Source organism: Somniosus microcephalus, chromosome 5 (assembly GCF_052327205.1).
Source record: "Somniosus microcephalus isolate GS21.2 chromosome 5, FLI_Smic_1.0, whole genome shotgun sequence".
In the NCBI taxonomy this organism is placed as follows: Eukaryota; Metazoa; Chordata; class Chondrichthyes; order Squaliformes; family Somniosidae; genus Somniosus; species Somniosus microcephalus.
In genome coordinates this window covers 29,177,587-29,193,127 of record NC_140991.1, presented here as the reverse complement: position 1 = coordinate 29,193,127, position 15,541 = coordinate 29,177,587, and the positions used below count along the sequence as shown (strand labels likewise).

Here is a 15,541-nt window from a genome sequence, read left to right as displayed (position 1 = left end):
AACAAGAGAGGTGCCATTACACTACTAGGTGTATTCTATAGGCCACCAAATAGTGGGAAGGATATAGAGGAGCAAATTTGCAGGGAAATTACAGAGAGGCTCAAGAACTATAGAGTAGTGACAATGGGGGACTTCAATTATTCTAATATAGACTGGGATAGTAATAGTGTAAAGGACAGAGAGGGGGAAGATTTTCTGAAGTGTGTTCAGGAGAACTTTCTTGATCAGTATGTTTCCAGCCCAACGAGGAAGGAGGCATTGCTGGATCTGGTTCTGGGGAATGAGGTGGGTCAAGTGGAGCAAGTGTCAGTAGGTGAACATTTAGGGAACACTGATCATTGTATCATAAGGTTTAGTTTAGCTATGGAAAAGGACAGGGAGCAATCTAGAGTAAAAATACTTAATTGGAGGAAGGTCAATTTCAGTGGGTTGAGAATGGATCTGGCCTGGGTAAATTGGAATCAAAGATTGGCAGGCAAAACTGTAATCGAACAATGAGCTGCCTTTAAAGAGGTGATGGTTCAGGTACAGTTGAGGTATATTCCCATGAGGGGGAAAGGTAGGGCAACCAAAGCCAGAGATCCCTGGATGACAATCGAGATAGAGAGTAAGATGAAGCAGAAAAAGGGGGCTTATGACTGAAGTCAGGTTGAGAATACAAGTGAGAACCAGGCTGAATATAGAAAGTTCAGAGGGGAAGTGAAAAAGGAAATAAGAGGGGCAAAGAGAGAGTATGAAAATAGATTGGCAGCTAACATAAAACCGAATTCAAAAGTCTTCTTTAGGATGCTGAGGGAGGTTAAGGTGGAAATTGCGGAGGTACTGGCCATAATCTTCCAATCCTCCTTAGATACAGGGGTGGTGCCAGAGGACTGGAGAACTGCAAATGTTACACCCTTGTTCAAAAAGGGTATAAGGATAAACCCAGCAACTACAACAGGCCAGTCAGTTTAACCTCGGTACTGGGGAAGCTTTTAGAAATAATAATCCGGGACAAAATTAACAGTCACTTGGACAAATGTGGATTAATTAACGAAATGTTTTAAAGGCAAATCATGTTTAACTAACTTGATTTGAGTTTTTTGGATAAGGTAACAGAGAGGGTTGATGAGGGCAATGCGGTTGATGTGGTGTACCTGGATTTCCAAAAGGCATTTGATAAAGCGCCACATAATAGGCTTGCCAGCAAAGCTGAAGCCCATGGAATAAAAGGGACAGTGGCAGCATGGATACGAAATTGGCTGAGTGACAGGAAACAGAGAGTAGTGGTGAACGGTTGTTTTTCGGACTGGAGGAAGGTACACTGTGGGGTTCTCCAAGGGTCGGTACTAGGGCCACTGCTTTTGTTGATATATATTAATGACTTGGACTTGGGAGTACAGGACACAATTTCAAAATTTGCAGATGACACAAAACTTGGCAGTATAGTGAACAGTGAGGAGGCAAGTGATAGACTTGAAGAGGATATAGACAGGCTGGTGAAATGGGCGGACACGTGGCAAATGAAATTTAATGCAGAAAAGTGTGAAGTGATACATTTTGGTAGGAAGAATGAGGAGATGACATATAAACTACATGGTCCAATCCTGAAGTGGGTGCATGAACAGAGAGACCTTTGGGGTATGTGTGCACAAATCGTTGAAGGTGGCAGGGCAGGTTGAGGAAGTGATTAAAAAAGCATTCGGGATCCTGGGCTTCATAAATAGAGGCATAGAGTACAAAAGCAAGGAAGTTATGATGAACGTTTATAAAACACTGGTTCGGCCTCAACTGGAGTATTGTGTCCAATTCTGGGCACCGCACTTAAGGAAGGATGTGAAGGCCTTAGAGAGGGTGCAGAAAAGATTTTCAAGAATGGTTACAGGGATGAGGGGCTTCAGTTACGTTAATAGACTGGAGGGGCTGGGGTTTTTCTCCTCAACAGCAGAGAAGGTTGAGAGGAGATTTGATAGAGGTGTTCAAAATCATGATGGGTCTAGACAGAGTAGATAGAGGGAAACTGTTCCCATTGGCGGAAGGGTCGAGAACCAGAGGACACAGATTTAAGGTGATTGGTAGAAGAACCAAAGGCGACATGAGGAAAAACTTTTTCACGCAGCGAGTGGTTAGGATCTGGAACGCACTGCCTGAAAGGGTGGTGGAGGCAGATTCAATCATGGCTTTCAAAAGCAAATTGGATAAGTACCTGAAGGAAAAAAAATTTGTAGGGCTACGGGGAAAGGGCGGGGGAGTGGGACTAGCTGAAGTGCTCTTGCAGAGAACCGGCACGGGCTCGACGGGCCAAGTGACATTCTTCTGTGCTGTAACCATTCTATGATTATATACTCTATTTAAACCCTTCATGATGTTAAACACCTCGATCAAGTCCCCTCTTAACCTTCTGTGCTTTAAGGAGAACAACCCCAGCTTCTCCAGTCTATCCACGTAACTGAAGTCCCTCATCCCTGGAACCATTCTACTAAATTTCTTCTGTACCCTCCCCAAAGCCTTCACATCCTTCCTAAAGTGTGGTGCCCAAAATTTGACACAATACCCCAGCTGGGGCCGAACTAATGTTTTATATAGGTTTAGCATAACATCCTGACATTTGTACTCTATGGGGGAAAAATTCAGTTGGTTGCGCCACCCGTTAGTGCCTTAAGAGGGCACTAAGTGGGGCGCAAACCAACCAGCGCCCGGGCGCGGCACTGCCCACGCCTCCCGCAAAATTCAGCGGGAGGTTAGTGGTGGCGCTAACCGGTAGCGCTGCGCCGCTGGCGATGATGTCATTGGTGTGCGCAGCATCCCACTCACGCCCCGGCCGCGATCTTCGGGAGCGCCCCCTGATTTACCGCCAGATGCTATGTCCGACAGGGTCAGGGGGGGCGTACCTGCGGCCGGGGAGGCGCAATTTAAAGGCGAGGTGCGGGGCGGCCATTTTTGTTGCTGGCCACCTGCCAGCGCTCCCGTCCCCGGCCTCCTGAACCCACCTCCCCCCCCCGCCCGCGGAGTGCTGGCTGCACTCCAAGAGCCCGGCACTTCTCTTGGGTGCCGGGCTCTTTTGTCTGCACTCCCGATCCCCAGGGGCCCAGCTGGGCCCGAGATCGTGCTGCACATGGCCCCTCCCCTTTAAGAAGGGGAGGAAGGCCTGCAATACCGCAGCACGACGTGCCGCAGCGTGTGGCGCTGTGGCACGTAGCGCCACGATATTCACTTGCAGCGCCCCAAGAGGGATGCAGGGCGCTTCCAGTAGTGCCCCGCTTCCCTCTTGGGGCGCAACCACTCAATTTCCGGCACGGGGGCGCTAATTTTTCCAGGGCGCTACTTTTAGCGCCCCGGCGAAGTTAGCGCCTCAATTGGGGCGCTACTCAATTTTTAGCCCTATGCCTCTATTTACTCCGACTGGCTGGTTGCACTGCCTCGTGAGGGATTGAGCAATGCAGGTCAAGAAAGATCCAGAGGGATGGGTATGTAGAATGGGATGTATGAAAAACTGGCTTTGTTGAGCAGTGACCAAGGAGTCTGGTGCAAGAAAAAAAATAGGTCGACATCAAGGGTGCTGACCACCCTGGCAGCACAGTGTTCCAAGCTGAAAAGTCATACGTCTGCCCCTTGCATCAAACCACTTGTCTCCACCGTTGCCGGAAACACCAGTACAAGTGGACATCAAAGATCCCACGACATTACTTGAAGAAGAGTTCTTCTGGTGTCCTGGCCAACATTTCCTCCCCCAGCCAACGTTGCCAAAAACAGACTAACTGTTCACTTATCTCATTGCTCTTTGTGGGATTTTTGCTGTGTGCAAAATGGCTGCCGTGTTTGCCTACATGACTGTTGTGCCGAATGGTCTTTTCCCTGTTCCTGTTCCTGCGACACTAAACAATCACTGGGATAGTGGCCAATGGGTTTGTGTTGAGGAATACTCTTACCTGATGTTGCTTTGGTAACAGAACATAAATGACTAGCTGGTCAGAGCTGCTGCACGCCTGTCCTTGGCTCTCTCCCACACTACATTCCAAAGTATTACCGGCGTCCTGTTCATGCTGCGATGGAAGAACACAAACAATAGTTATTACCATACAGTCAATTTTCTTAGAGAGTATTATTAAATCCGTGAATCTTAAGGTATGGTGTTCTTCAATAAATAGACAGAGACTGCAGATCAACAATCAACAGGTGTTTACTGGAGGAGGGTAGTCTAAAAACTAACAGTACAGATGCCTGCTCAGGGCTTATATACAGGTGTGGTCACTGCCGGTACTACAGTATACAGGAGCTGTAAAAGTAGTTCTCTCTTAAAAAGGTACATATACTACAATTCCTCCCCTTTTAGATTAACAGTACCATAACATTCAAATAACAGTTAACACTTTTAACATGCACATTAACTGAAATAGTCCATTTATAGATTCAGTCTTTGGGGCGGCTTCCTGATCCTTTCTGGATAGCGCCTTTCCTGAGTGTCTTGTTCTTGGTGCAGAGGCGATTCTGGCCCCCTGTCGTCGGTTAGTTCATCAGTTTCCGATGCTACTGTTTCTGGGGTAGATGCTACCGGTATGTCGGGTTCATCCCCAGGTACGCGAGACATGGGGTTGACTCGTTCCTGTGACGCTAGGATCTGGTCGACATGGCGTCTCACAATGTTCTCCCCGACATCCACTGTGTACATTAGTGGCCCCTGCCGTGTGCATATCGTTCCGGGTTGCCATTTCTCTGTTCGGTAGTCGCGGGCCAAGACTGGTTGTCCTACATTGAAGCTCCTTGTCGGCTTCTCATTGATGTGCTGGAATTGCTTATTCTCAACATTTCTTCGCACATTTGGTCTGAGCAAATCCAGACGAGATCTCAACCTTCGGTTAAAGAACATCATGGCCGGGGTCTGGTTGGTAACTGCATGTGTCGCATTTCTGTAGGCTAACAGGAAATTGTCCACCTTATGCTGCAGTGGAATGTCATCATCGCACATGGCCCTTACTGCCTTTTTAAAGGTTTGTACGAACCTCTCAGCCAATCCATTTGTGGCTGGATGATAGATTCAAGATTCTTTCAAGATTCTTTATTTGCCATATGTAACTAGTACAATGGAATGCTTACTCCCCAATCACTCCCACAATAAAGCTGTGGGAGCTCACCGAGACACGTCAGCCATTTTTACAGTGCCGTGTTCAGAAAGTCAATTCTTTGGCATCCAGTGGCAGTGGGAGCACGATGTCCCTCAGCCACTCCGTCCTCCTCACTGTTGCCGGCTCGGCTCCACGTGCGGTGGCCTGCTCTCCCGCTCACCCTCTGGCCACCATTCCCGGCTCCCCTCCTCCCAGTCGGACTGTGAGTCGTCGAGTCTGCTGCTGCGTCCCGATGCGCTGCGCTCCTCCGCCCGACTCGCCGAACACATCCTCCGGTCGCCGCGGCCTCCACCTCACCGTCGCCGGCTCCACGGTCCGACGGCCCAGACCTGCTTCTCCCGCTTCCGGTCCAGCCTCTGGCCGCCATGCTCAGCGGATGTGTAATGCCTTACCCCATTCCTTCTCATAAATTTCCGAAACTCTTCGGACACAAACTGTGGTCCGTTGTCAGAGCAAATCTGCTCTGGCAAGCCGTTCCTGGCAAATATGGTCCATAGGACTGCAATAGTTTTCTCCGTAGTGGTGGAGGACATTTTGATCACCTCAGGCCATTTCGAGTGCGCATCCACTGCTATTCAGAACATTGAGTCCATGAATGGACCAGCAAAATCAATATGCACCCGTTGCCATGGAGAGGAGGGCCACTCCCATGGGTGTAGAGGGGCATGTGGTGGTGCATTTTGGACCTTCTGGCATCCTGAGCAGCTCTTTGTTAGGTCCTTGATTTGTTGATCGATTCCCGGCCATCACACATAAACCCTAGCAAGGCTTTTCATTTTCACCCCTCCCAGATGGCCTTTGTGAAGCTCATTGAGCACTCCCTCCCTTAACTTGGGTGGAATTATCACTCGGGATCCACACATCACTGTCCCCTGGCATACTGACAGCTGTTCTCTTCTGGATGAGAATGCTGGCAACAGTGAGTCGCCATGTGTTGGCAATCCCTTCACCGTCAAATCATATACCCGAGACAGTGTCGGATCATTTCGGGTCTCCTTCTCTATATCCGCGTTAGTTACTGGCAAGCGTTCAATTATCGACGAATAAAATATTTCGACAGGGTCCACTGTTGGTGCTTCCTCCGCAGTAGGCAGTGGCAGGCGTGATAGCCCATCAGCGTTTCCATGCTGTTTCGTGCCCTTATACTCTATTTCATATTGGTTCGCCTCTAGAAAAAGGGACCATCTTTGTAGCCGTTGCGCAGTCATCACCGGAACGCCCTTCTTTGGATTAAAGATGGAGACAAGTGGTTGGTGGTCAGTCAGCAAGGTGAACTTCTGCCCGTGCAGATAAGTTCAACCACTTTTTACTCCCCATACGAGGCTGAGGGCCTCCCTGTCAATCTGGGCGTAGTTGCGCTCGGCTGAGGTTAGTGACCGAGACGCAAAGGCTACTGGCCTCTCCAACCCCTCTGGGAATTTGTGCAACAGCACCGCTCCAATACCATAGGGTGATGCATCACACGCCAACCGAATTGGTAGTGCTGGGTTGAAATGGGCCAACACCTCTTTTGATGTGATCAATTCTTTGCACTGCTGGAAAGCTCGTTTACATTCGTCATTCCACTTCCATGGTACCCCCGTCTGCAGTAGGGTGTAATACTGTAGACAAATTTGGTAAGAACTTATGGTAGTAGTTCACCAGCCCGAGGAACGACCTCAGTTGTGACACATTTTCCGGTGCTGGAGCTTTGACTACTGCCTCAAGCTTTTCAGGGGACTTATGTAACCCCTCTTCATCAATAACGTGGCCACAATACGAGATCTGCTTCTGGAAAAACTCGCATTTGTGGCGATTAGCTCATAGCCCATATCCCTTCAATCTAGTGAGCACCTGCTCCAGGTTGGCGAGGTGATCACTGTCATTTTCGCCCGTGACCAGGATGTCGTCCAAATAACACTGGGTCCCTGGAATCCCTTGCAGGACTTGATCCATTGCCCTTTGCCAAATAGCCGGAGCCGATGCTACCCCGAACTCTAGCCAATTGTATTGGTAGAGACCTTTATGAGTGTTGATCGTGAGTTATTGTTTCGAGGCTTCTTCTACCTCCATTTGCAGGTACGCCTGGGCCAGATCAATCTTAGTGAAGCGTTTTCCTCCAGATAGCAAGGCGAAAATATCTTCAATCCGCGGAAGCGGATATTGTACCGTGTGAAGGACTGGGTTCACTGTCACCTTAAAGTCCCCACAGATGCGAACCTTCTTTGGTTCCCCAGGCGTATTACTCAACGACCTCTTCATTACAAGAACGATGGGTGAAGCCCACTCGCTCCAGTCCACTTTGGACAGTACTCCTGAACGTTCCAAACCTTGCAGCTCTGCTTCGACGGCTGGGCGGATCGCATAAGGCACCGGTCTGGCCTTAAAAAACTTTGGGCTTGCATTTTCCTCTATTTTAATCATCGCTGTTATGCCTTTTAGTGTTCAGAGTCCCTCCTGGAACACTTCTTGTGCGTCAGTTAGCATTTTTGACAGTCGTCCAGGTGTGACGTCGTCATCCTTTTTGGCCTCTACCGTCAGTGCCTGTATGGAATGCCAATCTAATTGTATCTTCCGGATCCATTCACGTCCTAGTAGTGGTGGTCCTCCATCTGGCAATACATATAGGTCCATTTTTGGTATTTCCTGGCCGTTGTATATCACGTTCACCCTTATTTTTCCTTTGGGGTAGACTTTTTCCCGTGTACGTCTTCGACAGTCTCTGTAGCTCTCAAGGGTATATGTGAGAATAGCCGCTTGTAGTCCCTTCGGTTTATGACCGTTAGGGCTGATCCTGTGTCCAATTTCATTTTCACTTGGACTCTGTCTATCTTGAGCGTGACCCAGATAGTCTGGTGATCCTCCATTTTGATTACATTATGTAGTTTCAGACAACCCAGCTGCTTGCTTCCGGAGTCTATCACTTTTCTGTTCGTCTGAACTACTCTCCGTCACCTTATGTACCTTTTTGTACTTCTCCTGTGGAGATTTCTTGCTGCTGGTTTTCTTCCCCGACCTGTAGACTCTTGCTATGTGTCCTGCTTTTCCACACTGTCTGCACACTTGGTCCTTGAACCAACAATCCTTCTGGTCGTGTGTTGTTCTGCCGCAGCGATAACACTTCCCTGCTCCATATGACATTTCATTGGTGCCATATTCTTTGTATCTCTGCAGCGCCCCGTGCGGCTGCTTTGTGTGATACTGCCATGCTGAAAGCTTTGTCCAGCGTAAGATCCTTTTCTGATAGAAGCCGTTTCTGGGTTCCTTCACTTTGAAGCCCACACACAAACTTGTCCCTTAACGTATCTGCTAGTCCCATTCCAAACTGGCAGTGTTTCGATAGCTTGCGCAGTTCCGTTAAATACTCAGCATTACTTTCGTCTTTATGCTGGTTCCTTTTGTGAAACTTAAATCTTTCTGCTATCAGCAGCGGTGTGGGGCTTAAGTGGTCCTGTAGGATTTCCACTATGCTTTCGAAATCCTTATCCACTGGCTTCTCTGGGGTTATTAGGTTTTGCAGTAAGCCATACATTTTTGCACCCATGGAATTCAACAAAACCAGTGCTTTCCTGGCATCTGGCACTTCATTCACCTTGCAGTACACCTCAATGCTGACGCAAAAGCTATCGGCCTCTCTGAACCATCAAGGGATTTATGTGACAGTACCGCTCCAACGCCGTAGGGAGACGCATCACACGCCAGTCTTATCGGTAGTGATGGGTTGTAGTGAGCCAATACTTCTCTTGAAGTGATCAGGCTTTTACACTTCTGAAAGGCCCGCTTACATTCATCGCTCCATTTCCATGCTACTCCAGTTTGTAGCAGGGCGTTCAGTGGGTGCAGAGTTGTGGACAAATTCGGCAAAAACTTATGGTAGTAATTCACCAATCCGAGGAATGACCTCAGTTGCGACACATTTTCAGGCGCTGGAGCCTTAACTACCGCTTCAATTTTGTCAGGGGACTTATGTAACCCCTCTTCATCAATCACGTGGCCACAATACAATATTTGTAGCCCATGTTCTCTTAGTCTAGTGAGCACCTGCTCTAGGTTGGCAAGGTGTTCACTGTCATTTTCACCTGTCACTAGGATGTCGTTCAAGTAACACTGAGTCCCTGGAATCCCTTGCAGGACTTGTTCCATCGCTCTTTGCCATATAGCCGGAGCTGATGCAACTCCGAATACCAGTCGATTATACTGGTAAAGACCTTTGTGAGTGTTTATCGTGAGATACTTCCTAGAGGATTCTTCAACCTCCATCTGCAAATATGCTTGCGCTCGGTCAATTTTTGTAAAACGTTTCCCTCCAGATAGTGAGGCGAAAATATCTTCTATCCTTGGAAGAGGATACTGTACTGTGTGAAGGACTGGGTTCACCGTCACCTTGAAGTCCCCACAGATGCGAACCTTCCTTGGCTCCTCAGACTTATTGTTTAACGTTTTCTTCATGACAGGAACGATGGGTGTCGCCCACTCGCTCCAGTCTACCTTAGTTAGCATGCCTGTATTCTCCAGATTCTCCAGCTCTGCCTCGACGGCTGGGTGAATTGCATACGGTACCGGTCTTGCTTTGAAAAACTTGGGAATTGCATTCTCTTCTATTTTTATCGAGGCGGTTACACCTTTAAGAGTTCCCAGTTCTTGTTGAAATACCTCTTTGGCGTTAGCTAAGATTGTTGACAATCGTCCAGGAGTGACGTCGTCATCCTTTTTACCAGCCACCGTCAGTGCCTGAATGGAGTGCCAGTCTAAACTTATCTTTCTGATCCATTCACGTCCCAATAACGGTGGTCCACCATCTTGCAGTATGTACAGATACAATTTCTGTATTTCCTTGCCGTTGTATTCGACAGGCACCCTTATTTTCCCTCTGGGGTATACTTTCTGCCCCGTATATGTCTTCAAGACAATGGATGTGTCTTTCAAGGGTATGTGTGAGAATAGCCGCTCGTAGTCTCGTCGATTCATGACGGTCAGAGCTGATCCTGTATCCAATTCCATTTTGACTTGGGACCCTGCTATCGTGAGGGTGACCCAAATGGTTCGGTGATCCTCTTTTGCGATTATGTTGTGTAGTTTGAGACAGCTTAGTCTCTTGTTCCCGGATTCACTATCGCTCTTCTGGTCTTCGGAACTACTGTCCGTCATCTTTTGTACTTTCCTGTACTTTTCCTTAGTAGTCTTTTTGTTGTCGTTAGTCTTCTTCCCGGACCTGCAAACTCGTGCAATGTGTCCCATCTTTCCGCATTGCCTGCATGTTTTGTCCTTGGACCAGCAGTCCTTCTGGTCATGGGTTGTTCTGCCGCAGCGATAACATTTTTCAAATCCCCGTGTCATTTCATGGGTGCCGTATTCCTGTGGCTTTTGCTGTATTTCCGCAGCTCCCCTTGCTGCTGCTTCGTACGATACTGCCACGCTGAAAGCCTTATCTAACGTCAGCTCTTTCACTGAGAGTAATCTCTTCTGGGTTCCTTCACTCAGGAGTCCACAGACAAATTTGTCCCGTAGGGTATCTGCCAGTCCTGCTCCGAACTGGCAGTGCTTTGATAGCTTGCGTAGTTCCGTAAGGTAATCAGCATTGCTCTCATCTTTATGCTGATTTCTGATGTGGAATTTAAATCTTTCTGCTATCAGCAGCGGTGTAGGATTTAGGTGTTCCTGTAGGATATCAACAATTTTGTTAAAACTCTTCGCCATCGGTTTGACTGGAGTGATCAGGTTCCGCAATAGGCCGTACGTTCTTGCGCCCATTAAGTTTAGTAGTACTGATGCCTTTTTCTCATCGGCTACTTCATTTGCCTTGCAATATACTTCGACTCTTTCCACATACGTGGTCCAGCCTTCTATTGCATTATCGAAGGCAGTGATATTGCCAGTCTTTGGCATCTTGGAGATCTAAGATGGCGCCTCCCGCGCTTTGCCTTCTTCCCCGATTGAACAAAATGGCGCCTCCCGCACTTTGCCTTCTTCCCCGCTGGATTAAGATGGTGCCTCCCGCGCTGTCTTTTATTCTGCTGCTAGCGCTGTTGCTGGCGTTTTTATGCCTTGATGGTGACGCCCTATGGTCTTCACGCACTCGCCCCCCCCCGCGCTGCTGCCAACGCCGCTCTCCGCGGTACCCGTGGCAAACTGCAGCTCCTCGCGGCTTTCTGCGCTTCTCATTTCTTTTATTTTAATTACTGTTCCCATCGTCAGAGCAGACTCTATGGGGCACTTTCCTCCCTCTTCTCGGGTCTGTACGCTGCCCGGTGTGATGAAATATTCCATTCATCACTCATTGGTATTCTCTGCCTGTGACTGTGGTTGGTTTCAGTTTCATTTCCCTTACCTCAGTTCCGTTTCCTCACCATTGTATTGTACTGTGTGTAGGGCTCCGCCCATACCTGGCCCCTATGTAAGCTGGCCCAGCCTGCATCACATCCAGTACGGCAGACCTCTGGGTGGAAGATACCTCTCCTCTGTGTGTTACCTTCTAAGTCAATAAAAGCCTTGTTTTGTTTCGCTAACATCGAGTCTCGGATTTATTGAGGCACATCAATTTTATTGACTTAATTTTCAACACAATGGATCAACTCTTGAAACCCTAACGTTTGGATTTCGACCAGCATGCTTCGGACGCATCGGCATGCTTCGGACACTGGTTTATGTGTATGGAATTCTTCCTGGACAATTCCGCAGCCGTCAAAGACGCTACGGACGCTGCGAGTATGAAACTCGGAATTCTGCGGCGTTGGGTAAGCCACCGGGTTTACCCCCTCATCCAAGACGCCAACACGTACCCGGCCGCCTGCGACATCTTAAAGGCGCATTACCAGCAGCCTACGAATGAGGTGTATGCTAGGCATCTGCTCGCTACTCGCGCACAGCGACCTGGGGAATCGGTGGAGGAGTTCCTAGGCACCCTGAAAACGCTTGGCAAAGACTGCAAGTGCCAAGATGTAAAAGCCGCAGTGTACACTGACGAGCTTGTTCGCGATGCCTTTATCACAGGCCTCAGCTCCACTTACATCCGGCAGAGACTGCTGGAAAAAACGGGATTGGACCTGAAACAGGCTGCGGACACAGCGCGATCCCTGGATGTGGCCCAGAGAAACTCGGACGCCTACTCTTCAGCCCGCGCCGTCCACGCCGCCTCGTGTGCACCAAGGGCGCCGCCATCTTGGAAGGCATCTTCCCTGCCCGGCAGCCCAACACCGTCGGGGCCCCGCTCTCCCCCCAGAAGCCCTACGACAGCCGCGACGCGTCGGGGACCCAACTGCTACTTCTGCGGGCAGCCGAAGCACACCAGAAACCTGTGCCCGGCGAAAGGCACCACCTGCTTTAAGTGCGGTAAGAAGGGGCACTTCGGGAAGGTGTGCAGAGGGAACCCCGCCGGAAAACCCGCCACCGCCGCGTGTGCGCCGTGGGAGCGGCCATCTTGGACGCCATCTTGCCCGACCTCGTGGGGTCCGCCATCTTGTGAGCAGACAGCGTGGACGCCATCTTGTCTCGATCAGGGCCCTACAGTGGCATCGGTCACAGTGGACCAGACCAGGCCACACCCGCTATCCAAATCAATGGTGGACATCGAGGTAAACGGGTGCGGGGTTAAATGTTTAATTGACAGTGGAAGCACGGAGAGTTTTATCCACCCTGAACTGGCACAACAACTCTCCCTAAAGGTGGTCCCTACTCGGGGTACCATCTCTATGGCTGATAAAACCCAGACATCGACCATTATGGGTTACTGCACGGTACAATTGTCTGTTAACGGAACTGTATACGATAATTTTAAAGTACTAATCATGAAGAATCTATGTGCGAGCGTGATCTTGGGCCTGGATTTCCAGTGCTACCACCAAAGCATCACGCTCAATTACGGTGGGTCCCAGCCGCCCCTCACAGTGTGCGGTCTGGCTACCCTGAAGGTAAAGCCGCCTTCGCTATTCGCGAACCTTACCCCTAACTGCCGGCCAATAGCGACCAAAAGCAGGAGGTACAGCTGGGAGGACAGGCGGTTTATCGCGACCGAGGTAGACAGGCTCCTGAAAGAGCGCATTATTGAACGCAGCAACAGCCCGTGGCACGCCCAAGTGGTAGTGGTAAGGGGTAGCGAGAAGAAACGGATGGTGATCGACTATAGTCAAACGATCAACAGGTACACCCAACTAGACGCCTACCCGCTACCCCGCATATCAGAAATGGTGAACCAAATCGCCCAATACCGGGTGTTTTCCACCATCGACCTCAAGTCAGCGTACCACCAGCTCCCTATCAGACCAGAGGACCGCCCGTACACCGCCTTCGAGGCGAACGGACGCCTCTACCAATTCCTCAGAGTCCCCTTTGGGGTGACGAATGGGGTCTCGGTCTTCCAGAGGGAGATGGACCGCATGGTCGATGACCACCACTTGCAGGCAACCTTCCCCTACCTCGACAACGTCACCATCTGCAGTCACAACCAGCAGGATCACGACTCGAACCTCGAGAGGTTCCTGAAAACCGCACAAAAACTCAACCTCACCTACAACGAGGACAAGTGCGTTTACAACACCACGCGCCTCTGCATACTAGGCAGCGTGGTGGAGAATGGGGAAATCGGACCAGAGCCCGACCGATTGTGCCCCCTATGGGAGCTGCCCCTGCCCAACGCTCCCAAAGCCCTGAAAAGGTGCCTGGGGTTATTTTCTTATTATTCCCAATGGGTCCCCAACTACTCCGACAAAGCCCGCCCCCTCTTGAAAGCATCCTCTTTTCCGCTCCCTGCTGAGGCCCACGCCGCCTTCAAAAGCATTAAGCGGGATATTGAGCGGGCCACGCTACAGGCAGTGGACGAGAACACTCCCTTTCAAGTGGAAAGTGATGCGTCTGACTTTGCCTTGGCGGCCACCCTCAACCAGGCGGGGCGGCCCGTAGCTTTCTTCTCGAGGACCCTCCAAGGACCCGAGATCAGACACTCCTCCGTGGAAAAGGAGGCCCAAGCCATCGTGGAGGCAGTGCGCCACTGGCGCCACTACCTAGCCGGCAAACGCTTCACCCTACTTACCGACCAGCGGTCGGTAGCGTTTATGTTCAATAATAAACAGAGGGGGAAGATTAAAAATGATAAGATTCTTAGGTGGCGGATCGAGCTCTCCACCTTCGATTATGACATCATTTACCGGCCAGGGGCCCTTAACGAATCCCCCGACGCCCTCTCACGAGGGATGTGTGCCAGCGCCACCGGGGATCGGCTACAGACCCTCCACAACGACCTCTGCCACCCAGGGGTCACGCGGCTGTTCCACTTCATAAAGTCCCGTAACTTACCCTACTCGATTGAGGAAGTTCGGTCTCTGACCAGGAACTGCCGCACTTGCGCCGAGTGCAAGCCTCGGTTCTACCGCCCAGATAGAGCCCACTTAATCAAAGCTACACGGCCCTTTGAGCGGCTCAGCTTAGATTTCAAGGGCCCCCTCCCGTCCGTCGACCGCAGTGTTTACTTCCTGAACATTGTGGACGAATACTCCCGTTTCCCATTCGCCCTCCCCTGCCCAGACATGACCAGCGCCACGGTCATTAAATGCCTCAACAGCCTGTTCTGCCTGTTCGGTATGCCGAGCTACATCCATACGGATAGGGGGGCGTCCTTCATGAGTGAAGAGCTACGCCAGTACATGCTGTCCAGGGTGATCGCCACAAGCCGTACCACCATCTACAACCCCCAGGGTAACGGTCAAGTGGAGCGAGAGAACGGGACAGTATGGAAAGCAGTCACTCTAGCTATAAGGACCAAGGGCCTCCCTATCTCCCGCTGGCAGGAAGTCCTCCCAGATGTGCTCCATTCGATACGGTCGCTATTGTGTACTGCCACGCCTCATGAGCGAATGTTTGTCTTTCCCCGGAAATCCACCTCAGGCGTATCCATGCCGTCATGGCTCTCCACCCCGGGTCCGGTATTCGTGCGAAGGCATGTGAGGGGCCACAAGACGGACCCTCTCGTGGAGTCAGTGCACCTACTCCACGCCAACCCCCAATACGCGTATGTCCGGCACGCCGACGGAAGGGAGGACACCGTGTCCATAAAAGACGTCACCCCAGCCGGTAACGACAACAACCACGACAACAGCAGCAACAACGATCACAGCAACTCTTACCCACCCACTACTCTTTCATCACCCCCGGAAGAACATCGACCAACGGTACCCCCACCAACTACCCCTTCAACAACCCTGGCGGCACCCCCGGCAGAGACCCAGGAGGCCACCGGGGACACCCAGCCGACACCCGCGGCACCACAACAGCCACGTCGGTCGCAGAGGACTATCAAACCCCCGAACAGACTAAATCTATAGAAGAGGTGAATGTGATGAAATATTCCATTCATCACTCATTGGTATTCTCTGCCTGTGACTGTGGTTGGTTTCAGTTTCATTTCCCTTACCTCAGTTCCGTTTCCTCACCATTGTATTGTACTGTGTGTAGGGCTCCGCCCATACCTG

The 15,541-nt window shown here is 50.4% G+C and overlaps 1 pseudogene across 1 annotated transcript in view; it reads right to left on the bottom strand.

Annotated features, from left to right (window-relative positions):
* Positions 1 to 15,541, bottom strand: part of LOC147116976 (NEDD8 ultimate buster 1-like) — an 88,190-nt pseudogene that overhangs the window by 60,153 nt on the left and 12,496 nt on the right. Inside the window, exon 2 of the transcript XR_015078338.1 lies at positions 3,909 to 4,022. The product of XR_015078338.1 is annotated as an NEDD8 ultimate buster 1-like (transcript). The remainder of the gene's footprint in view (positions 1 to 3,908; positions 4,023 to 15,541) is intronic.